The following is a 25,533-nucleotide window of genomic DNA, read 5'->3' on the forward strand; positions in this document are numbered from 1 at the left end:
GCTTGCAAGAGGTAGGTGGTAGCGACCAGAGTGGTGGGTCAGGCAAAGAGTAGATGGTGGCGGCGTTGGGGTGCAACACTAGTGAGATGGAGGCAGCAGTGTGCATAGGCTATATCACAGGACAGGATGCTAGGCGATGTCTGCTAGGCGGAGCTGAGCAGCTCTGGCAAGACGGGAGGTAGCAGTGCTAGGCGCAATTGGCGCTACTGATAGGCAGCATAGGGTGACGCTTTCTACAAGGTGGGTGTTGTAGAGGCAGTGCAAGGTGGAGTGGTGGACTGGGTGCTAGTGGCTCACTACCAGGCAACAGTGCTGCAAGTGGAGGCACTTGGAGGCACAAGAGGCAGTTTGGTGGCTGCAAGTAGTGGACTCGATGATACCAACAAAGCTTAGCTAAGTTGAGCAACTCACAGCTCCTCTTTCTTGCATGAACGGAAGCAGATGGCAACAGGACCTCGGGCAAAGCGGCATCAGCTAGTAATGCCTATTTGGAACCTGTACGGGGGCTACTTTGATACCAGATGTGAGAAATCAAGTCAGCTATGGAGAAGAGAGAAACGAGACAATGATAGTGAGCTGAAGCAAGAGAGTAGAGTGTACTTGTTAAACTGAGAAGATAGAGTGAAGATACAAACTAAGTTAGGTTAAGGACTGACCTAATAAGCCCTCCACCAACTGACTAGAATTAAGCTAACTAACTCTAGTCCCAAGTGTCGCTACTTTTAAATGTGAATACACTAGGTACACACACACACACACACACACACACACACACACACACACTTAAGTGACACTAAAGTGTCCACACCACATGAATTATGTGGGCATTGCCCAAAATTGACAAATTCTAACATTACTAGATGTTGGGGTGAGCCAAACCCCATGTATCTCTTGTATCAAAGAGAAGTTGCAACAAGTTTTTGAAACCAACCTTCCTCTTCAGATAGGGTGGTAAAACCTGATCAAGCACTTAATTACAACTATTAATAATTGAGCATAAACTGAAATGCACACGTTACCTTAACAATCTTGAACAATAGACACCCTGTTGGCCCCAAAACTGGTGTCCCTTTTGATATTTCTTTAACTTCGATTGCTAATGGACAATGTACAAGTTGAGATTCCACAATCTCCTTTGCTGATCCAGAAGCCCCTTGCTATACATACAATTAACAAGCAATTTGGGGCAATTGCCCCTTGATTTTCACCTAGGACTTGCATAAATGGAACCACCAATTGGCCAAATGCTACCTCAATTTGCAATGGATGGGTTGGCATCTGAAATCCTTGTCAATTCCACGAATTTCAAGTGTTGATTACAGTGTATGACGTGCCTGAGTGCAGCGATGTGGAAGTGTAGGACAAAGACTGAGAGAAAGTGAACACAGAGGGAAGAGAGAGAGAGAAAAGGAGACAGTGTAACACAAAAAATCTTCAGTATAGTAGGCTGTATAGGAGTGCAGAAATATCCATGGGTGCAGAGAAAATATCTGCGTGTGTCTCTGCCTTGAGAACCTCGATCTCCGTTAGCCCATGCATTGTCAGTCTCAGCAGACCAACTCTGTCAGATGTCAGATCAGAATATCTGAAAGTGTTCCACAAATTGACTATAAATAGCCAGGAAAATATAGTGCCCAGCACCAGGTCAGTAAATGCAGCCGACTGCATAAAATAATGATAAAAACTGTCCAAATGCAGGCTGCCACGTGGCACTTGTGCAGACTGCTGAAGTGGCTGCTGACATGTCCTGCTGACGTGGCTGCTGTGCTGTCCGTATTACTGATGTGGCACTCTGCTGTCCAGGAAATGACTCTCTAACATCCCCTCTCAGATCCTGGACTGGTCAAAAGATTGAGGGATCTGGCATGTTGCCCGAAGAAGAGCTTGGGGAAGCGCCTTCGTGAACAAAGCGGCAAGATTATCCTCCATCTTGCAGTACTCTACATCAATGGTCCCATCTAGAAGCTTCTCCCGAATGAAGTGATACTAGATTGCAATGTGCTTTGTCCGGGCATGGAATACAGGATTCCGTACCAAGGCAATGCAACTCTCAGTGTCGCACCGCAGAAGAGTAGGACGCGAGTCTGGGGGCAGCCAAGACCTCCAACAATCTCCGAAGCCACACAACCTCACATGTGGTGGAAGACGCTGCCTGATACTCCGCCTCAGTAGAAGAAAGGGCTAATGTAGGCTGCTTCTTGCTGCTTCATGAGATAACACCTGTACCCAAGGTAAAACAGTAGCTTGTAGTAGACCTCCGTTGGTCCACATTGCTAGCCCAATTTGAGTTGCTCCAACCTGCAAGAACAAGATTGGAAGCATTTGTACTTGCTGGATAAGAAATCCCTAAGTCAGAGGTCCCCCTCTAATACCGAAGAATCCTCAGGGCAGCCTACCAATGCACCTGTTTGGGTTCACTCATGAACTCCGCCAAAAGACCCACAGCAAAACAAAGATCAACACGAATGTTGAGGAGCCAATTCAAGGATCCAATCAACTGACGGTAGTGGAAAGCATCCGTCAAGGGAGAACCGGAGTGGGAAGTGGCCTTCCAGTTCGGATCCATAGGAGTAGAAATGGTCTGACAAGTCTCCATCTCAAAAGTCACCAAGAGCTTCTGAATGTATCTTTGCTGAGAGATAAAAATCCCCCTCTGAGACTGATAAAGCTCGTGACCCAAGAAGAAATGAAGAAGCCCCAAATCCGTCATCTCGAACGTCTGATGTAAAGCTGTCTTGGTCTCTTGCACTTGCGGTGCATGATCCTCTGTCAGAATCAAATCAGCAACATACCACACAAACAACACACGACCAGCCTCGGAAGTGTGCACATAAAGCTGCGAGCGGCGATATCTCAACTTTGACTGAAGAAATGAGTTGATCTTCTCGTTCCATGCACGCAGACCCTGCTTGAGGCCATACAAGACTGCCTTCAACCTGTAAACTTTCCCATCCGAGGATCCAAAACCAGGAGGTTGCTCAACATAGATCTCCTTCTACAAGTCACCATTGAGAAAGGCCGACTTCACATCCAACTAATAGACAAGTCATCTCCTATGGCTAGCCAAGGCAAGAACAGCTTGAATAGTCGCCGTACGAGCAGTGGGGGCAAAAGTATCATGGAAGTCAATGCCTGAGCACTGAGCAAAACCTTTAGCAACAAGGCGAGCCTTGTGCTTGTCCAAAGAACCATCGCTAAGGTACTTGGTCTTGAAGACCCACTTGACGCCAATCACCTTCTTGTGCGAGGGACAAAGCACAAGAGACCAAGTGCCATTCCTCTCAATAGTCTCCAGCTTGGCTTCCATAGCCTTCTGCCAATGGTCAGACTACAAAGCTTTCTTCACTGAAGTGGGCTCTTGATCCTGCATAACACGGGTCATCAAACAATAGTTAGAGCAAACAAACTCCGTAGAATGTGCCTGGGTCCTCCGTGACCTCTATGGTTCATCTTGAAGTTCCCACTCCTTAGGGATCCCCTCGATCCTTGAATCTCGGAGTGTGTCACGGGCCCAACAAGGAGAGCAAACAAGCTCCGTAGAATGTGCCTGGGTCCTCCGTGACCTCTATGCTTCATCTTGCAGTTCCCATTCCTTAGGGATCCCCTTGATCCTTGAATCTCGGAGTGTGTCACGGGCCCAACGAGGAGAAGGCCAGTCGCTCTCTATCTACTGAAGACTCGGGAACATCCATCGACGGTAGCTCCACTGGGGTGGCCGGTGGAAGAGAAGACTCTGAATCAGAAGAAGAAGAATATTCATCAAGGGGCTTTGGCTCCAAAGGAACTAACTTGGGAGCCCAACTCTCCCTGAATCTCCAATTACGGGGTGCTCCTCACCCCCCTATGTGGCTGGAACTTCCATGAACCGCACATCTCAGCTCGTGTTGACATCCCGCTTGACGGGATCAAACAGACAATAACCTTGGGACTGGGAGCTGTAGCCAACAAAAACTTGTCATCGGGAAGCCATCTCAAACTTGTCATGTTGCGTCTTCGGGATGTGCACATAGGCGTCACATCCAAAGATCCGGAAATAAGAGACATCAGGCTTAGTCCCAAAGTAAGCCTCAAAAGGTGTCATCCGGTCAACGGCCGAAGTGGGAGATCGATTGAGGATGTGAATTGCAGTAGCCACGGCCTCAGCCCACAGAAATTGAGGTGTCTGTTGGTGCTCCATCATGGTGCATGCCATTTCGATCACACTTCTGTTCTTCTGCTCCAAAATGCCATTCTCTTGAGGAGTGTTGGTGTTAGCAAACTCCTGGTGAATGCCCCTATTTGCATAAAAATGAGCAAACTCATTAGACATAAATTCACCGCCCTTGTTTGAACACAAGGTCTTCAGTCGCCGGCCAGATTGGTTCTCCTCAAAGAGAAGCCGATCCTTGAAGTGAGAGAAAGCCTCTGACTTCAATGTTAAAAAATAGGCACAAGTCATCTTGCTGTAGTCATCTACGATCAACATGAAGTACAAGCTCCCCTTTAGAGACTTGGTCCTCATTGCGCCACAAAGATCCACTGATATAAGCTCCATAGGGGATGTAGACCGCCTCAAAGCGTTGTTGGGAATCGCATCCCGATGTAGTTTTCTATGAATGTAGGAGACACATGGCTGATGGCTCACCACTATGTCTGGCAAACCTCGGACAAATGATCCTCGCGACGCCTTCCGAAGGTACTCATAGTTCAGATGGCCAAACTGAGCATGCCATAGCTCGGACTGTGTCTGAGAGGTGAGAAAAAGAGAGGTAAGAGTTGTAGAAAACTTCAATTTGTAGATGCCATTCTCCTCATATCCAGAAGAGAAAACCTTCCTCGATCCACGATCAAGGACTCGAACAGCATCACTATCAAACTCCACCAAGAGACCAAGAGAACAAATCTTATGGACCGAAAGTAAATGATACCCCAAGCTTGGCACATGCAACACCTTGGAAGTGTGGGTACCACCACATCCATTTGGAATCAGCTGCATCTCACCCCGCGCAACAATAGATACAGAAGAGCTCTCTCCAATGAGAATCTGCACACGCGAAGGTCGCAAATGGGCAACATCAATGGGAGGAGTCATGTGCCGTCCACGATCCACTCTCGAGCGTGGGGAGCTGTCATCGCAGCATAAGAAGTCTTTAGTGTAGAGTCCTCAATGACTACTAAGTGTAGAAAAGTAGCTGATGAGGGTAGAGCCACCGCTCCAAAATCCTTCGTATCCTTCTTCTTGGTGTCCTTATTGTCTTTGTTGGGAAAATTCTTCTTCCAATGACCGGTCTTACCACAAATATGGCAAGTCGATTCCTTCTCCTTGTCCATCTTGGATTTGTTGTCCTCCTCCTTCTTCTTTTGGTCCTTCCTCTTCTTTTGAGAGGCTTGACTAACCAATGCCTTTGATTTGGAAGCATTCTGTCCCTTCAACTGTTCCTCTTGGTCCAAAACCATAGGAACCAACTCTTCCCACCGAAGAGTTGACTCCCGCCCTGATGCAATAAGAGCAGAATAAAAGGTACAAAGTCGTGGTGGCAACTGGAACAATAAAGTGATCGCCATGTCTTCGGAGGAAATAGGCTTCCTTGCATTTTGAACCTGTATCTGAAGCTACCGAAGCTTGTTGATGTGTTCCTGAAGCGAAGAAGACTTAGTCACGGACAAGGTCATCTGCATCTCCAAAGAAACCTGTGTATCCGCTAATGTGGAGGTAATTTCAGCCAATATGTCACATTGTTGATCTTTTCCAACACCTAGAAATAGTATCCCATACTTAACTTTGGATACAATCTCTCTCTTCCTTTTATCTTCTTCATCATTTCCTTTTCAAATTGCAGCAATACATAATTGCCCTCTGCAAACTATAAAGCACGTCTATGGCGATCAATTGCCTTCTTTTTCTTTTCTTGTGATCTTTGAAGTGCATACTTTATCTTTGCATAGACTGGATCCAAGTTTTCCATATAACGGTGAGCCTCAAAGATTTTATCCTTAGTCCACAAGATAGGTGGTACCTTCTTGCCACCCTCAACCATCTCAAATGGAGCTTTGCCAATGGAATTATGCAATGTATTGTTGTAAGCAAACTCAACCAATGATAAATACTACTCCCACTGTGTCTTGTGGTTTGAAACATAGCACCTCAAAAGATCTAACATTGTGGAATTTTCTTCCTTAGGCTGACCATCTGTTTGTGATGAGAATTTCAATGTGGTATCCATATTCTCAAACAATCCCTTCCAAAATAAATTGTTCATCTAAGAGTCTTGATCATTGATGATCGACTCTAGCATATGATGATACTTAAAGATATGCTGTAGAAATAAGCGTGCCATATGATCAGCCTTTATTTTCTTTCTCACTGGAATGAAATGGGCCTATTTGCTAAACTTGCAAATGATAGTCTATATCCCATCATTTCCTATAGGTATCCTAGGAAGATAAAAAATAAAGTCCATCGCAATGCTTTGCCAAGGGCGATTTGGAATAAGCAAAGGTTACAATAAGCCCAATATCTTCTACCTATCATGCTTTATCTTTTGACATACGATGCATGTCCTGACAAACTACTCTATATTATGCCTCAAAGTTAGCCCATAAAAGAAATGCTCCATTGCCTTGATTGTGGCATTAATACCTTTGTGTCTTGCATATGGAGGAGCATGACTTTCAATCATAACTCTAGACCTCAACTACTTTGTGATACACAGTTGTCCATGCATCATTAGAAATCGATCTCTTAGTACAAGGTATTCATGCCTTTGGCCATTGCACAACTGATCATAAACATTAGCAAAGTCCGAATCAGCGGCATATTGCTCTTTCATGGCATCCAACTCAGTGTGATAAACCATGCTGACGATTGAAATTTGTGGCTTATGTAATAGTGCATTAGCCAAAACATCCTTTTTACCATCAATATGTACAATTTGAAAACGAAATATAGCGAGAAAATTTGCCCATCTTATATGTTTCTCTAATAACTTTGTTTGCATCAAAAAGTATCTCAAAGTTGGATGGTCTGTTTGCACTGTAAAATCAAACCCCAACAAATAATTTTTCCATGTAGATAGTATAGGAATTACAGCCAAGAGCTCTTTCTCATAGACAAATTCTTCTCTACACTCTGGAGAATTCGACTCTCATAAGCCACAACACGGCCATCCTGCATAAGAATAGCCCCAATGTTGTTACCACATGCATCACATTGAATGAGGAATGACTTCCTTAGATCGGGTAACATAAGCACAGGACCTGAAGTCATCTTTTCCTTTAACTTTTCAAATGTTGAAATTTCCATTGCTTCCTCTTCGAATAGGGTGGTAAAACCTAATCAAGCACTTAATTATAGCAATTAATAATTGAGCATAAACTGAAATGCACACATTACCTTAACAATCCTGGACAATAGATATGCGGTTGGCCCCAAAACCTGGCACCCCTTTCGGTATTTCTTTAACTTTGATTACTAATGGATAGTGTACGAGTTGAGATTCCACAATCTCCTTGGCTGATCCAAAAGCCCCTTGTTGTATATACAATTAGCAAGCAATTTGGGCCAATTGCCCCTTGATTTTCACCCAAGGCTTGCATAAATGAAATCACCAATTGACCAAAGCTGCCCCAATTTATAATGAATGGGCTGGCATCTGAAATCCTTATCAATTCCAGGAATTTCAGGTGCTGATTTCGGCGTATGATGCCTTCTCTTATTGGGACGGGTCCCAAGGTGGCTGTCAAACCCTAATTTTTGCAAAAATTTAGGGTTTACAGCAGAAATCCTCCTGCTGTCCATTGAATCTGGTTGAGATCTACTGAGAATGATTGAGAAGTATTGAGATCTCCCAATAAATTATTGGAGAAGGTGAGAGAGAGCCAAGATGAGAGAGAAATTTGATTTTCTTCATGAGAAAACCCAAAAATCTGCCTACTGCCTACTTTGGCCTGCATTTACTGTAGTCACATACTACCAGGGAGCTCCAAAACGCTGTTACTTAATCAACAATGCTGTTGCCAGCCCTTGGAAGGTGTCTCCTTGCTGTTCCTTGCCATTTTTTAGCATTATCTAGCCATTCAATTAATTTCCAAAATTAATTAAATCTGGAAATTAATTTCAGTCCTTTTGACCATGCCCAAAATTAAATGTGCCCATCCATAATTAAATTAGTTGGAAATGCTAGTCCCTAGTGTCACCATTGATACTTATTGGCCAAACAACTGGCCTAGGGTCAAAACTAACATTAAGTGACCTTGAAAGCCTAGCTGGCATAACTTATCACAACTTTTGCCTTTGATACCACTGCATTCTCAGGGTCCTTGCCCTGTTACCATGAAATAATTGCCATGTGTATCACATGTGCTAAACAACCTTGCACATTTGATTAATAACTTAATCAAATGTTATCGATAAGATTAAAGCATCTTAAAATTTCACATTCTCGTGAAACAATTTCCACCCCTAATTGGGCATCTTGAAGGGCCAAGTCCCCATTAGAGTTGGTATTCATAGATTTGTGTGAGCCTAAGTGACAAGTGCGTCAAAGGAAGCATGTATCTCATGCCCATTGCTAATGATTTTAGTAGGATGATATGGGCTTTCTTTTTTGCAATTGAAGTCACATGCATTCTCTCTCTTTTGAGTTGGGCTGATCTATGAAGAAATGTGATCAGTGCAAAAGCTGAAGGCAGTTAGAATTAACAAAGATGCCTAGTGTACTTCCAAGGCAATGTCTCGATTTTGTGCGAATCGAGGGATACATGACAGTTCTCCAATACCAATAGTCTATTTGAAAATGGAATCTTGGAATGTAAGAATATGATAGTGGCAGAGATGGTGAAGATATATTGAAGTATCATCAGATGTCCAAGTGTAAGTGCGGGGAATAACATGAGAATAATAATACTTTGAACTTAATCAACTTGATTAATTATCACCATGGAAATCAGGAGAGAGAGAGAGAGAGAGAGAGAGAGAGAGAGAATAATCGACCACATTGAGAATTAACTCCTTTCCCTTACAAGAATTTATTTAAACAAAACACGGGCACCAAGTGCTTGAACCATATACAAAGGGTTGGTTTGCTACAATTCTAAAAATTAGCATTTTGAAACCTTAATTTTTATATACTCTTGGCAACAAGCTAATTTTCTTCTTTAGTGATTGGACTAGATCAAGCTAAGTAGAAAGTGCTTCTTAAATGAGTATAGATAGGAGAATGTAAAGTATGTGGATGAAATTTTAGCATGAGAGCTTATTCAAAATGAAGAGAGACCTTCAATATATAGATATGGGGCTTGGGTGCTCAAAAGTGGAAAGTAGAGGCTACAAATGATAAGTGTTTGTTGAAAGTGACAAGTGTAGGCACACTCATCTCTTCAAAATGAGACATGTCCTATTCTAGATGTCACATGTCACTTTTCTAGATAAAGAATGTTCTAAACTTTTTACTCTAAAAAATTTCTCAAATGGTTAAGAATTTGAGATAGCCACTGAAGACAAAATTGTTTTTTGCGAAATTCTGGATACTTAGACACGAACATAATTTCAATTTGAGTAACTTCTAAAAATAGTGACATTCTAAATTTAGAAGTTGCTAAATTTAGATTTTAGAGAGCTTAATTGTATTGGTTCACCAGTTCATGGTTTGTTTCTTTGGTTAGGAGTATCTAGTTTTACTTTTTAAAACTACTCATTATATGGGCTTCTAGTCAGTGTGACTATCTGAGTGAAAGAGCCTTAGTCATGTGGGCTTTTTAGTCAATCTTACCGTCCAACTAAACTTGTAATTTCTCTTGGGCATCTCATTAATGACGACCTAGGTATAATTCTAGGGTGTTTTGGCCATTGGCTATCCTTGAATAGAAAGATGAATATTTTACCATATTTTGAAATAATAAAATAATATAGATCACCTTTTAAAGTAAATAAGCATCAAATTAATTTGAATCATTGAGCTAATATGTATTGGTAATAGTTGATATAGAAAAGGTTAATTACATTGCTTCCTCTTGAAATTTGTCTTATCCTCAAGATTCTTGAAGTATTTTTGGTTCTACAGCTTCTTCATAATGTTGCAAGTATTTCTGAATAGTCTTTAAAACACCCTTTTGGCATCCATTTAGAATCCAAATGAGAGTAATTTCTAAATTTCAAAATGAACTTTTGAAAATGTTCATTTCTCATTTCTTAATTATATAAAAGACTATTTACTCAGGTTGAAGTGTCTCTTCCTATTCATCTACTTCAGATGGATCTTTTATTACAAGTTTCAATGGTGGAAGACCTTTATAAGGCTTTAGAAGATGGATATGAAAAGCTTTGTGAATTCTACAAATTATTCAGTTCCTCATTGAAAAATTGGCCAAAAGAAATACATTTTAAGTGCCTTGGTTATAGCCAAAATACCATGATGACTCATATAAGGAGTAGTGTGACATTCTTCCATTACTTTAGGCTTGGAATATTGAGTAATGGATAACTTATTATCCATTTAAAAAAATCCATCTTTGATAACATAAGAGTTTACATTTTTATCAACTTATAAACTCTCCCGAATGATTTTAAAGTCTTTTATCAGAAGCATTCATGTTTCTTATGCTAATGAAATCTATATGATGAATCATGGACATTGCATGAATTTGAGGTCTTCTTGATATGGCATCGAGTATTTTGTTTTGCTTCCCAGGAATATGCAATATGTGAAAGTTAAATTGAGCTAAATAATTGGCCCATTAAGTATACTTCTCAGAAATCTTTGGTTCGTTGAGGAAATGTCTCAAACCTTCATGTCTGTCCTGATGAGAGATTCTCCACCTAAAAGATAGTGTCTCCAATCTTTTAAATCTTGAACGATGGCCATTAACTCCTTTTCATAGATAATAGCATTCTTTTTTGCGTTTTGCAATCTTCTGCTTGCATAAGCAATTGCGTGTCCTTCCTGGTTTAAGATTGTACCAATGGAGTCTTGTGAAGTATCACATTTCACAAAGGATGGTTTTAGATATAATCAAAATAGGTCCTTTACTGATATAGAACTTTGGAGCTTCAAAAGCTTCCTTTTCTAGTTTGGTTCACCGGAATGCCATTGCTTTGTTGGTCAAATCATGCAATGGTCCAAAAACCATTGCTAATCATTTAATGAATCTCTTGTAATAGGAGTATAATCGCCATAACCTTTGAACTTCATGAACACTAGTCAATTTTGGTACTTCTACAATAGCCTTGACCTTTTCTGGATCCATTCAAATCCCATCTTTCGATGCAATATGGCCCAAGTAGTAAGTCTCTTCTAGGAAAATTCACTCTCTTTTTCATTCATATAAAGTTTGTATTTGTAGAGTTCTTGAAACACTATTTTCAACTATTGCTTATTCTCATCTTCATCTTTTGAATAAACCGAAATATCATTAAAAAAAGTACTTGTAAACTTGTGGTGTGCTCTAAAGATTCCTTCTATCATTTTGTTGAAGGTTGTAAAAGCATCAGTGAGACCAAACTCATACAAACCGAAAGCTATCTTGAATGCTGTTTTATGTATATCTTGAGGAGCAATCCTTATTTGATTATAGCTTCTTTTTAAGTCAATCCGGCCAAATATTTTGGATCCATTCAACCTAGCCAAGATATTATCAATTCTTGGAATAGGAAACCTATTTTGAATGGTAATTTTGTTAAGGGCCATGTAGTCCACACACATGAGCCAAGATCCATTTTTCTTCTGTACTAAGAGGACTGGATAGCAAAAGAGTGAGGATTTGGATCTTAATCTTCTCGTTGTGTTGGACTCACATGATAGGATAATGCCATGCTTCTGTAGAAACTCGGAAAACTCGTGGGAGATAAACTCACCACCTCTATCACTCCTCATGCACCTGACACGACGACCAATCTGTTTATGAACTAGCAGCACCCAAGCAGAAAAATATGTGAAAGCATCTGACTTATGCTTGAGAAAGTACACCCACATGTATCGAGAATGATCATCCACTATTAAAAAGAAGTACAGCGCGCCGTTCAAAGCGGCAGTGGATGTCGGCCCGCAAAGATCAACGTGAATCAATCTAAGAGGCTTCTCAGCTCTATGTGTAGACTGCTGAGGAAATGGGGTACGGTGCTGCTTCTCGAGTTGACAGGCTTTACAGACATCTTGAGCTAGCTTCAGGCGTGGAAGGCCCTCAACCAGCTCATGGCGTGACAACTCATAAAGTGAGTCATAACCAAGATATCCTAAGCGAAAATGCCAAAGACACTCATTGCGCGTAGGCTCTCGAGATGTGGCTAAGGCATGGAAGCTATGGAACACGGAGCCCTCTATTGAGAAACCCTTCACCCTTCACCCCAGTTTGCGTTTTTGCGTTGCTGCGTTTTGCGTTTGGGTTTTGCGTTTAGGGTTTGCAGCCCCAAAAAGGGGCGCCATCCTAGACTGACTGTGCCTATTTATAGGCCACTCTCTCATTCATTGCTTACGGCTGATTTATTCAGTCCGTCATCTCTTCTCTCCAGTCTCTCCAGTACCCTCACACCCCTTTAGGAGGACATTGCGGTTCGTGGTTCGTAGTTGTCTTCATCATCTTCCTTGTGCTACGGCAACCTTGTTCCCTTGTATCACATTCACTCCATGATTCGGAACTTCATCATTCTATTCATCAGAGTTTCTTCTCTCTTCTCTTCTCTTCTCCATGTTTGCCGAGTTCACTTCGTGTTCCTCCTTGCCAACCCTACTGTCTCGTTGGTACGTCATATTTTGACATGGTATCAGAGCTGGATCTGCTCACCTAGCAGCAAAGATCATCCACTCCAGTGAAGGCAAAGACCAGTGGTGGATTCGGCATCCACTTCTCTTCTTCTTCTGTTGCATCAAAATCTCGTTTTTGCAGGTTTCAGGTGTTTCAGCTTGCTGTCCACACCCTGTTCGTAGAGGACATCACAGTCTCAGCTGTCCCTTGCTGTCATCTACAGTTTGGTGCCTGTTTCCAGCCTTCCACCCGCAGTTTGCAGCTGTTTACAGCAGAACGATTGTTGCTGATCACTCTCCATTCAGAAAACAATCTTGTTTTTACAGATTTCAGGTATTTCAGCTTGCTGCCCACACCCCAAATACGGAGGACATGGCAGTCTAAGCTGGCCATTGCTGTCTACAACAGTCTGGCTCCTGTTTCCAGTCTATCACACACTGTTTGAAGCTGGTTTCAGCATATTGACTGCTGTTGCTGTTTTTTTCCTGCGTTTTTAGTCTTTCTCTCATCAGTTGCCTACGTTTTTAGTCTTTCTCTCTCTTGCAGGCTGTCCTGCTTGCGTTTTTAGTTTTTCTCCCTCTTGCAAGTTGTCCTGCCTGAGTTTTTAGTCTTTCTCTTACCTGCTGCTTGCATTTTTAGTATTTCTCTCTCCTTACCTGTGTTTTTCTACTGCTTGCAACCTCTTATTGCTGGTCATATCCTCCTCCTACTGGTAGCTCACTTCCAACCCTTCCACTACCCTCCACCCCTTAAGGCGGACATTGCGGTTCGTGCTTCACACTGCCCTCACGCCCCTTGAGGTGGACATTGCGGTTCGTGATTCATGGTGGTTGACCTCTTCCTTCTTCAGTAAGGCACACTAGTATCCATGGCTTCTTTATCAACAGATGACCAAACTACTGGGTGCTCCTACTGTGGCATCACTGGACACACCACCAATGCTTGCCGACTTCGACCTTTGCTCCCTACCCCTCTGGAGTACATGCGTCTTCCATCAGGCACTCCTTGTGCCACCTCTCCTTTCTGGGCCACAAAGATCGTTCTGCATAGGCTATCAGAGTACTATGCTCAAGGCAATAAGACACATCTGATGCGCACTAAGTCCTTTTGAGCACATGTAGGATTGATTGGCGCTACGACCTCCTGGAGATCGTCGCAATGCCAGCGGCAGTCTTCTCCCACTTATTTTCAGGTACAGTGGCTTCCATGACCTACGGATCTGCAGTCCGCTCCATCGAGAGACAGTGATTGTTTAATACTGTCTCCTTGTTAGTCCACTCCTTCGAGAGACAGTGGCTGCTCGACTCCTTCATCTTCTTCGACCACCCAGTCTGCTCCACTGAGAGACAGCGACTGTTGCCCACCTCTTGCTCATTCTGAGCCCCACCCTTCCCCACCCTCGACTACTCAGGTTCGAGAGGTTACCTCTGGGAGCTCTTTGGTGCCCCAAATACCTTCTTCAGCACGACCAACGACACTTCCTTCGTTATCAGACATTTCGGAGTCCGTGATTCATGAGTTTTTGGATTCCCTATCTACTTCAGAGGGGGATTCACAAGGGGATGTTATTTCTTTGCCTTCAGAGGGGGCATCTATTTCTTCTTCGACCTCAGTGGGGGCCTCTCCACCTCCCACCTCAGAGGGGGAACCTACTCCACATGAAGTTCTTCACCTATCCTCTACTTTCTTAGGGTGGCTATCTTCGACCAGTCATCTCTTCTACTGATACTCGGGATCTTCAAGTACCACCTAGATCGGGACCTCGGAGATTCAGCTGTGACTTGGTGACGAGGCCTTCGTATTCCTTCCAGTATGGATGCACAGAGCTAGTAGCTTCTCTCCTGAGGTTGAGTTTTGGGTTCTCCAGTTCACTCTGTCTATTGTTCTTTACTGCCGGTTTTCTTTCAGGTGGAAATCTTGGATCTTAGGGATCCTCTACCTCCTATGCATTGCATGATTTCATCATCTTTGTACTAGGGTGCTTGGGCAAGTGAACAATTTTCCCACGAGGGACACTGTCTAGGTGGCATTTGCTGCATGAGCATTCTTCAACAAGTAGCATTGCATCTCCACCTCACTCTTCTCTTGTTCCCCTTTTTGGGCCTGAGAGGGGGTGTTGAGAAACCCTTCACCCTTCACTCGCAGTTTGTGTTTTTGCTTTTTTGGGTTTTGCGTTTAGGGTTTACAGCACCAAAAAGGGGCGCCATCCTAGATTGACTATGCCTATTTATAGGCCACTCTCTCATTCATTGCTTATGGATGATTCATTCAGTTCGTCACCTCTTCTCTCCAGCCTCTCTAGTACCCTCACACCCCTTCAGGAGGACATTGCGGTTCGTGGTTCGTGGTTGTCTTCATCATCTTCCTTGTGCTATGGCAACCTTGTTCCCTTGTATCACATTCACTCCATGATTTGGAACTTCATCTTTCTATTCATCAGAGTTTCTTCTCTCTTCTCTTCTCTTCTCCATGTTTGTCGAGTTCACTCCGTGTTCCTCCCCACCAATCCTACTGTCTCGCTGGTATGTCATCTTTTGGCACCCTCAGCAGTTGGCTCGGTGAGAAAATGAGTCATGTGGTATAGGCCATCAGGCTGTGCCTCACCACGAGTAATCACTAAACCAGTTTGAGAGTCAAGGACCTTGACTGTGGTCGCTGTAAAGAAAACTGCTCACCCCAACTGGCTAAACTGTTGAACAGATAACAAGTTCACCCCATGCTGAGGGACATGATATACATTTTCCAGCGAAGGCAGATCCGGACCCTTGTCAGTGGTAAAACTGACACAACCTTGAGCCTGACTCTTGACCGAGGAGTTGTTTCCTACACGGACCCACTCGGCTTCAGTGGCTCGGGTATGAAAAATGTCCTCTATAGGAGTCATGTGATGTGTAGCTCCACTGTCCATAATCCAAATTGGAGCTAAAGTGCTCGGCTGTGATGAGTGGGTCTCTGCAGTAACCTCGTCAGGAGGCAACTCACAGATGTGAACGAGACTCACATCGGATGTCTCTACAGAGACGATGTGGGCCTCTGTAAACTAGTCAGACAAGCCCTTTGGAGTTGAGAACGTTGTCGATTGAGATGGCTGTGCGGTGGCAGTGTGAGTCTGACCTTTAAATTGCCCCTTGCCATCACCTTGCTTCCCCTGCTGGGGGTTGCCCGAATGAGGGACGGGGGTTTAAGACTTAGGTTTAGGTGCTGTGCCTCGTGCCTTTGATTGACACTCTTCGTCAAAATGGCGAGCCTTTTGACAATGTTGACAATACCTATTCTTTTTAGGTACATTCTGCCACCCTGGTTTAAGTTGTGACTGGGAGTTTCCTGGAGAATCCCTAGATTGATTTAGCTTTTGAGTTTGATTTTGATTTTGAGTGGAGGTTTGGTTTGGTTTGCCCTTCCCTTGTTGCCCTTTTTGAGAATGAGCAGAAGAGCCCCCTCTGAAAAGGAATTCATATGAAACTGATCGAACAACCGTGCGTAACGCAACATGTAGGCATGGTAGGCTTTGAAACTATTCCTTCCACAAAATTGAAGTATTTCTTGGAGAGTTTATTTAGGAACAATATGACTTGATCGTCAGAGGACTTGGGAGTCCCCGTAGTGGAGAATTCAGCGCGAGGAGACGCTGATATTCAGCCAACTTGACTTTCAAGTCATCCCAGTCAGTGATTTTGAAAAGCTGAAGCTCATGGTCAAGATCAATACGATGGGTCCTATCTCGAGCCGCATAGGGGTCAATCAAGTGTGCCCATCGCTTTGACGCTAAGTCAAAATGCTGAAGCTGAGAATGAAACTCAGGCAATAAGCCCTGCATCAGCTCGACAATAGCGGAGGCATTCCTAGCCTTCCATGAGCGGACGATCTCGTATGGAACAAATGCGGGATCGGATTGGGGTTCCAACCCCTGCGCAAGATCCCATAGGTTCTGTGAGTCAAGGACATGTATCATCAAATTCAATCAAGTAGTGAAGTTTGACCCGTTAAAACGAGTCTTGTCATTAAATGCATTCTTGGCAGAAGATGAGCTAGAACCATGAGGTGTCGGGTAGGTGGTGTAAGATGATGGTGTTGATGTGCGGTGCGACATGAGATGTCTGAAATGGAAATGTAAATGGTGTAAATGAAAGTGGTGAAGCAATGGAAAAATTTAGTGTGATGGGTGGGTTTTGAAAGTGAGGTGTATGAAGTGCAGATTCTTTTTGTTCATTTTTATCATTTAAATATTGAAAATGAAACTGTGAAGATGATGATGCACCATGTAATGAAGTGAAAGGAACACCAAATTCATTCTGATTATGTGAAGCAGACGGAAAAGAAGGAAGGGCAGAAGAAGTGGCACCTGACTTTTTCTTATAATCCCTGCGACGTGTGTTAACATACAAGAATTGGTCCTCAAGAGGACCTTTTCCGTAGTCAACAGATTAGACTCTTTCTTCCACACGATCTCTACCAGTATATTGCAAAACAGAAGAGGTAAAAGAAGAAGGCACAAAAGACGAATCAAAAGTACCTTGCACCGGAGAGGACGGAAGAGTTTGAAAAAATGAAAAATACTCCGGATCTTGCTCTCCAAGAGGGGGGACCCAGCCTTGCAACATCATCAGACTTACGCGCAACATTTGAAGAGTGAAAATCATGCATACCTTCATTTAGAAGCTTTTCTTGAAGGGCAATTCTTCGGTCAAGCTCCTCAATCTTCTTTCATCGATAGGCTATAATCAGTTTATATTCTTCAGAGGTCAGCTTGCCTATCTTTTCTTCCATGTATTCTGATGTGTCTTCCACCATGTCAGAACTTTGTGGAGCAAGTTGATCGATGGACTCTTTCTCGGTTCTCGACATAGGTTATTCTGGAGACAGAATCGGTGTTGATGTGTTCGAAGTCATTTGAACCTACTCTCGTTCTTGCTTCTTACGAAGAGCTCTCAGATCAAAGGCCTAGGTTTCTCAGAGAGTACCGGGTTCTGATACCATGTAAAGAAAATACCCTAACATAGAAGCATAAACAGAGACCGTACGACAAAGCACAAACCGATAAAAGAACACAGTTAGGGTTAGGGTTAGGGTAACTCAGAGACAATGAACACAGTTAATAAATGAAATGATATGACTACTAATAATACGATGCTCATGCAACAAACACACTATACAGTGAATGAATACTGTACCTCGAACTCCTGTATCTCAAGGATTAGGGCAGGGGTAATGAGCTCGAGAGTGTTTTGTACTCTGAACGGATCTCGAATTGCAGCAAGGCAGCATGCGGATGTCGAACACCGGTAAACGTAGTAGTGAGAAGCTGGATCTGATGCAGACAACAGTGAAGAGAGAGAAAGACTAAAAAGGTAGGTAGCAGGTGAGAGAAAGACTAAAAACGTAGGTAGGACAGCTTGCAGGAGAGAGAAATACTAAAAACGTAGGCAAGACTGCCTGCAGGAGAGAGAAAAACTGCAGCGACTGCAGCAGGAGAAAACTGTCAGGGCGGCAACTGGGGTCTGCAAACGCAGCAATTTGCTGACATGGCAGGCTGTACGACAGCAGTGGAGATGATCAGCAGTCAGTCCCTAGGCAGAAACAGCAGCAATCAGCGTATGGAGGGCTGGAAACAGGCGCCAGACTGTAGGGAACAATGATGGACAGCAAGGGCTGAGATGTCCTCCGCGAACGGGGTGTGGGCAGCAAGCTGATAACACCTGAAACCTGCAAAAACGAGATTCAGGGAAGAGTGGAGGGCTGGCTGCCGATTTATAGAAAATTAGGGTTCTAGATCCTCTCCCACTTAACTATCTCGATCCGCTCCCCGTTTTAGGGTTTTGGCTAAAATAAGCCTAAAATAAGAATGTTTTGGGGCTGTTTAAGTGGCTAAGAGCAGTTCTTAACACAACACCGCTAGCAATGTTCCATAGCACCCTTTACAAGATAAAGGTATACCTTTAAGTGTGAACCATCATGGTTCCGGGAGCAAAAGTGGTTTCGTGCACATCATCGGATCTCACGTCTACTTGTAGGTTGATACTTTGATGCCACTAAAATGTCCCCTTGGGATCCAACCTGCATAGAAGACACAACACAAGCCATATCCACAATGAAGGGGATTGGACATCAAGCTCACTGCCTAGCCATAGAGTCAAAACGGGCTCACCCCCATGCTTGGAAGCTAGCAACACTCCGGGTCACAACCACATCCCAAGGGTTGGCTTTCCATACCACTAGCCCACACCATCCTAGTGTATGGATGTGTTGGCCAATGGGCTAAGAGTCCAAGAGTTGTGATCACACAATGAATGTGCACAATAGGGCCTTGAATCCTATAAATAGGACTCAACTGCTCTAACCTTGAAGCGTTCTTAGTGCGTTCCCACTAAGTCACTTCATGACCATTGTGACCAATGCTACTGGCGCTCATGTACTAGGGATGTTACAAATGGGCTGGATTTCTTTAAAAGTTTGACTAAATTGAATATCTAGCCTTCTAAACACAGTTGATCATCAAATTTCCTATCAAAGTTAGAACCAAAATTTTCCAGAAGGTCAAACCATCAGGATAGGTTCTCTGTGAATGATCTAGCCAATTTAACATCAAATGAGGTTGGAACAAACTTGGCCATCTTAGTCAATCTAAACACAATTACCCACATAGAGTCATGCCTACTCTTTGCCCTATGTAATCCAACAATAAAATCGATCGGATACTCTCTCATTTTTTGGAAGGAATTTCTTAAAGGTGGAGAAGGCCTTCCACTTTAATCTTTCAACTGTAAATAATCACATAATCAAGGACATATATATACATACCAAACCAATAAAATTGCCTCTTAACAATACTACGTCTTGTTAATACCTAGGGTGTCCCATACTAGGACTTTCATGACACTAATGGACTACGCGACATTGAAGTTCATCTTTTGAGCCACACACTTTACCTTGATAGAGTACATAGCTGTTAACCCTCAGACTAACAAGGTGGAAAATCTAGATTTATCTAAAGAGGAAGACAGGGCCAAGGCAAAGTGAAACAGAAGACGAAGGCGCGACAAGAAGAATTTGGAAATATAAGAAGCGTGGAAAAGTCCTAAATCAAGGAGGAAAGTGCACAAGAAAAAGCGCATGTCAATACTTTTCTAAAAGAGCGCAAGGCACACCATGATTTATTTTAAGAAGCGCCAGGCTCTCACCCGTGCACCCGTGCAATTTGTAAAGGTAGAAGGGCGGTAGGAAGATAGGAGGACAATGGGAAAAAGGGCCTAGCGGGCGGCCATGTAAAAAAGGGGATAATGGGATACCGCCCAAAAGGGATTTAGGGTTTTGTATATAAAGTTGAAAAGTGAATGAGAAGCTCATTCTTGTGTGTGGCCAAAAGTGGGTCTCTCCTTCTTCTTCTTCTTTTTATTCTTGCTTGCTTGAGCTGGTGCTTGAGAGAGGGAGTCTGAGAGTGTGAGGGAGTGAGTGTACGAGGGTGAGGGACCGTGATGGAGAAGCTCTCTATCTTCTCCTCTCTTCTTCTCTTCTATTCTCTTCTCTTGTCTTGCTCGCGGCAATGGAGTTTGGAGTGTGGAGCTTGAGGATGGAGCTTGCTTGAATCTTGCACTTGGATCGTGGAGCTACCGGAGTGCTCGGAAGAGGAGGCAACTCGATCGGGCATGGAGGTAAGCTCACTACACTAGTAGAGATGGATAGTGCATCGGCTATGTGAGAGGTAGCGATTAGTGCTCGGCTTGGAGCGCTTAAAACAATAAGCGGTTCGTGGGCCTTGGCGGTTGATCGCCTCTACATTTTGGTTCCGTTGCCGGGACCAACGGATTCAAGCTTGAGCGCTTGCGCTCTTCAAATCGAGCATTGAAGTAAGGGTTTTATCTCCGAACTGGAGCTTGAGGTAGATAGGAGATTTAGGCATTTTAATTCGTGCTACAAGTAAGTATTTTTGGTTTTTGATGATTGGTTGAGTAGGAGAAATCCATTTAGTACCTTGCTTTTGATTTTTGTTGCATTTAGAGTAGGATAGGTAGAAGAAATCAGAGGAAATCAAAGAGGGAAGCTTGAAGTTGACTGCTGTAAAACAGCCCTGAACAGGGCAATAACAGGGGAAAATGAGAATAAAAGAATGCTCAGATGTCTCGGGATTGAAGGTTGAGTGATTAAGAAGGCTAAGGTGCAAGCCAGTGAGGGCTTAAGGTCCTGGGTGACCAGGGAAAACCTCATTTACAGTCTAGCCTTGTGTGTGTGTGTGTGTGTGTGTGTGTGAGAGAGAGAGAGAGAGAGAGAGAGAGAGAGAGAGAGAGAGAGAGAGAGAGAGAGAGAGAGCTTGCAGGTCCAAGTCTGCATCAGATCAGTCGCAGCATATCGGGACTTTCAGTGAGATTCACGTATGGAATGCCCTTGGTCTATACTCCTTGATTCTTGGAAGTTCTGGTAGCTACTAGCAATATCTACATTTGGATTTCTGGCAAATAAGTGATCGACACACGTTTTGGCCGGCGGAATCGGACGCCCCCCACAATGTCCGATTTCTAGAATCGGACTAAGTGACGTGTCTGACTCCCAGAGTCAGACCACTCGGACAAACTCACCTAGTCTGATCAGACACACTATTCGATTTGAAAATCGGAGAACCCCTAATCGGATACACAACCGGTCTGATCAGACGCTCGACCCATCCGATTGTGACGCTCGGACCACAGAATCGGAACAGTAGCCTTGTCCGATCGGACATACCCGCTCCAATTTTCAAAATCGGATGCTCAAAATCGGACATCCGTAAAATCGGACATCTGATTCCCAGAATTGGACGCACAAAAATCAGACACACGAAAATCGGACCAACCGTCTGATCGGATACCCAACTGTCCAATCGGATATCCAACCATCCAATCGAACAAGCTTCCCAACTAGGCCACCCATCCAGTCAGACACCCCATTTGTCCAGTCAGACGCACACAACAATTGGATCACTCTATAGTCGGATCAACCACAGGATTCAGATCCAACGAATAGAGGGGAGCAACATCAAGGATTTCGAAGGTGTATGAAGCTCACGCCCGTCACGTCGCGCTGCTGTCCCCCCGCCCTGACTACGCATGCCCGTTCGTGTGCTTGCGCTGTCTGACTGATCGCCCGCCGTCCGATTGATTGCCCCGCCCCGACTGATCGCCCCCCCGCCCCGACTGATCGTGGCCGTCCGACTCTTCGCCCCCCGCACTGTTCGCGCCCCTCCGCCCCGACGTTTTGCAACGGTCGCTTGTCTGCCGTTCCCCCCCCGCTTGGCTGTTTCTCCCCCTGTTTGGTTGTTTCTCCACGCCCTGACAGTTCGCTGCTCCCCACCCGCGAGGCCTCCCTCGCCATCGATCTGTCAACAGGCCTCCTTTCCACGGAAACCAGCATAGTCCCCCCCCTTCCTTGTGATTGATCCCCCCACCCTCCAGTTGTTCCCTCTATTTGCAGCAACTATCCCCCCCACCAGGTAGCACTGTGACGTGATTGGTTGTCTCGCAGAAGGGACGCGCAATGGAAACCTCTGGTCAGACGCCGGCCCACTCAGCGAGTGCCCCCCAATCAAACACCTTATGCGTTGTCCTCTTTGAGGAGCAGCTCTTAGCTGTCTGAGCTAAGGAGCTGGAGCTAAAGGAAACAACAATTTATGGTTTGGTAGTAGGACATTCTCTAGCCAGGGCCCAGCTTCGGGACTGGCTTCACTCCACGCTGCGTATTGGCACAACGCAGATCGTGGAGGCGGTCCTACTGGGCCAAGGGATTTTCATGGTCTGGCTCAGTTCGACAGATGTAGCTCGCGAGTTACTTGCCAGTTCACCGTATGCGTCCACGAATGGGATCATATACATGGTCCCCTGGTACAATGGCTTTACTGTGGAGGCGTTTGCACTCCACAACACGTTTCTCCGGCACCCAGTCACCGTTCTTTTCCCCGACTTGGCAATAGAGTATCGCCAGTTGGTGGAAGACGTTGGTTGGCTCTTCGGCACTATCCTTCCCGCGTCCTTTGCAGATGCAGTGATAGCAGCAGGAGTCCCAAAAGTATGGGTGGCAGTGAAAGAGGTCAAGAATATCCCACAGTTCCTAGAGATTGAGGTGGGCGGGCACTCCTTTAGGCAGCAGGTCATTGTGACGGGGCAGCCAGGGCAGTGCCTGCGCTGCCACGACTTTGGGCATTAGGCAGTAGGTTGCACACGTTTCGGAGCCAAGGTGGCTCCGCCGACAGGCCTGCAGGTGGACGTTGATGGCTTTACACGGGTCCAGAGACGACAGAGAGGGAGATGGCAGGGGGGGTGCAGCCAACGTCTAACGGGGAAACGAGGATACAAGGAAATATGTAACCCCGATTTAATATATAATATAGATAATAGATGACAATAAGCCACACTTGTCACTTGATCGAGAAATACTTCACATACATGATTAACATACAATTGATTATTGACATTGAAATTTGATACTATCATACTAGGTCGGAGATCCTAAATCCTAACTTCTATAACTTGCTACCTATAGCCTGGACCAATTTCCAAACTCGAAAGATACATCAGGATTCATACAGTATACTTAAACTTTGAATTGGCAAGTGCCAAGCACACTCTAAGATATTCATAGATCACACTTTAAAGATTAGATCATTACAATTTACATGTAACATGATAATAGATATACATGAATCACAAAAACACCTGGAGGCTGGATCATATTCATGAATCATGAAAAAAAGATACAAGAGTATAAAAGATAAGTTGATAACTAATGATCCATAAAACACTACGGTCCACTGAGTCCTCAATCAATGACCATAAACATAAATGATAAGAGACAGTCACACAAGAGAGCATTTGTCTGAACTCTTAACAGTCAAGTCTCATTAGTGATCACCCTCCTCGGCATCTGCATCACTACCACCAGAACTACGAGATGCACTGACAGAAGCAATATCTGACTCAGAGTGGTCATCGGCACTACTAAATGAGGGCGAGGGTACATTTGCTGAAGTGCTGGAACCCCTGCTTGTCGACCTTGACCTCTGTGATGAAGCTCGTGTGTGGTGTGCTGGAGTTGACATCTCCTCATATAGCATGGTATAAATGTCTAACTCCTCTCTGGGAATGTCTGGAATGTCCTTCATTTTCTCAATGTCAATCTTGTTAACATTCACCTGGCAAGGCTCAGGAGATGAAGATGTGTTCTCGAGGAGGTGAAGATTACAATGACACTACACAAGTCTCTCAAGCTGTGCTGTAGTCAAACGGTTCCTCTTCTTTGTGTGGAAGAGGGCCCAAGTGCTCCAGTTTCTTTCACAAGGACCTGAGTTGCAGTCTTGTGAAAGAACTCGAATGGCAAGATGTTTCTGCCAATCACATGACAAAAACAAGAAAAAAATATTATAATTGATTCTTGTATCATGATTCATGTTTTTCCTGAAGCTTGAAAGTTGAGTCTAGACTATGGTTTATGGGTTGGCCTACTTACCAAGGTAGGTGCGGATGTCCCATATTTCTCCCACCAAGACACAGGCTGCAATTGTGTCCCTCGAAGCTCTGTTGTAGGGCGACCAAAAGAGAGACTCCTATTTCGAAAGAGGAGAAGATCATTCTCTAGCCTTCTCAACATCTGCACATCTCCTCTTGCCCACTTTGAGAAGTACTCCTCAATGCCATGCTCTAGCTCCTCATTCTCGTATTGCATCTCATCACGCCATAGAGGATGCAATACGTGTGCAACAGCATGGATTGGTCTATGAAACCAATCCCATCGCGTGTTCCACACACATTGAAGCTCCTCAATCCTACATTGACACATGTATAAGTTTATAACAAATTACAATCATAAATACACACACAATTAGTGTCTTCTAGACTCTAAAAATAAGTTAATACCACAATGGAAAAAGTTAAAACTTTAAAAGGAACTTACTTTGAGCGAGAAAGATAGGCATTGCTCTCAAAAGCCTCTCCGATCTTATCCATGTACTCATACAACAATCCCATGGTACTCCCCTCCATGTCAGTGATGCGTAAAACAAAGTAGATAGGCTTGATGGACTTCACAAAAGCTTCAGCCTCCAAGAACCATGTCTCATCCATAGCCTGTTGTGCAAAAGCCCTATAGTGTGTATCTTGATGCTCAGGCATGGCTGACCACTTTCTGGACACGACTGTACGCTTCAAGCCCTGGCGCACTCGCACAAGCCGCTCAACAACTATAAACATATATGCAAAGCGTGTGCTAGATGGCTTCAGCAACTCAAGGTCACTGTGTGCACGATAGATGCTCAACACTTTAGGCCTCTTGGTGACAAAGTTCACCATGGACTTTGCAATAGTAAGAATAGTGTCTACCCAATTCAATTTTTGCAAGTCCTCCATCAATAAATCAAGAGAGTGTGATGCACACGGAGTCCATCTAATCTTGGGATAGGCAGCCTCAAGCATTTTCCCCATGGAAACACAATTGGAACCATTATCCGTAATCACCTGCACCACATTTTCTGGCCCTATCTCCTCAATGGCTGTGCGTATATGCCCATAGATGTACGAGCCTGTGATCACTGTACCAAGAGCTGAAGCATCAATGGCTCTCAAGAACATTGTCCCCTTGCATGAGGACACTAGAATGTTATAGACGCTGCGTTTACGTACCCATCACATAACACAGTACATCCATACTTTACCCAAGTGGCCTTCAATGGTTCTAACTGAGCCTGTATACGCATCTTCTCATTTTTCAGTTCTCGTGTGCGCATACCATCATAGGATGGACCTTCCCACTTGCATCCAATACGGCTAACGGCCCTCATGGCTGATCTCCATCGTGGCG

At 44.1% G+C, this 25,533-nt stretch overlaps 1 protein-coding gene and 1 pseudogene across 2 annotated transcripts in view; one reads left to right on the forward strand and one right to left on the reverse strand.

The window, feature by feature from the left end:
* LOC148019486 (glycoside hydrolase family 2 protein) overlaps positions 1–25,533 on the forward strand; it is a 96,767-nt gene that overhangs the window by 12,986 nt on the left and 58,248 nt on the right. The gene's annotated exons all lie outside the window — the stretch shown is intronic.
* Positions 23,582–25,513, reverse strand: LOC148019487 (uncharacterized; annotated as a pseudogene).

The sequence above is a fragment of the Lygodium microphyllum genome, chromosome 19, assembly GCF_053477565.2.
Source record: "Lygodium microphyllum isolate KBCC chromosome 19, Lygodium_microphyllum_v1.1.10, whole genome shotgun sequence".
Lineage (NCBI taxonomy): Eukaryota > Viridiplantae > Streptophyta > Polypodiopsida > Schizaeales > Lygodiaceae > Lygodium > Lygodium microphyllum.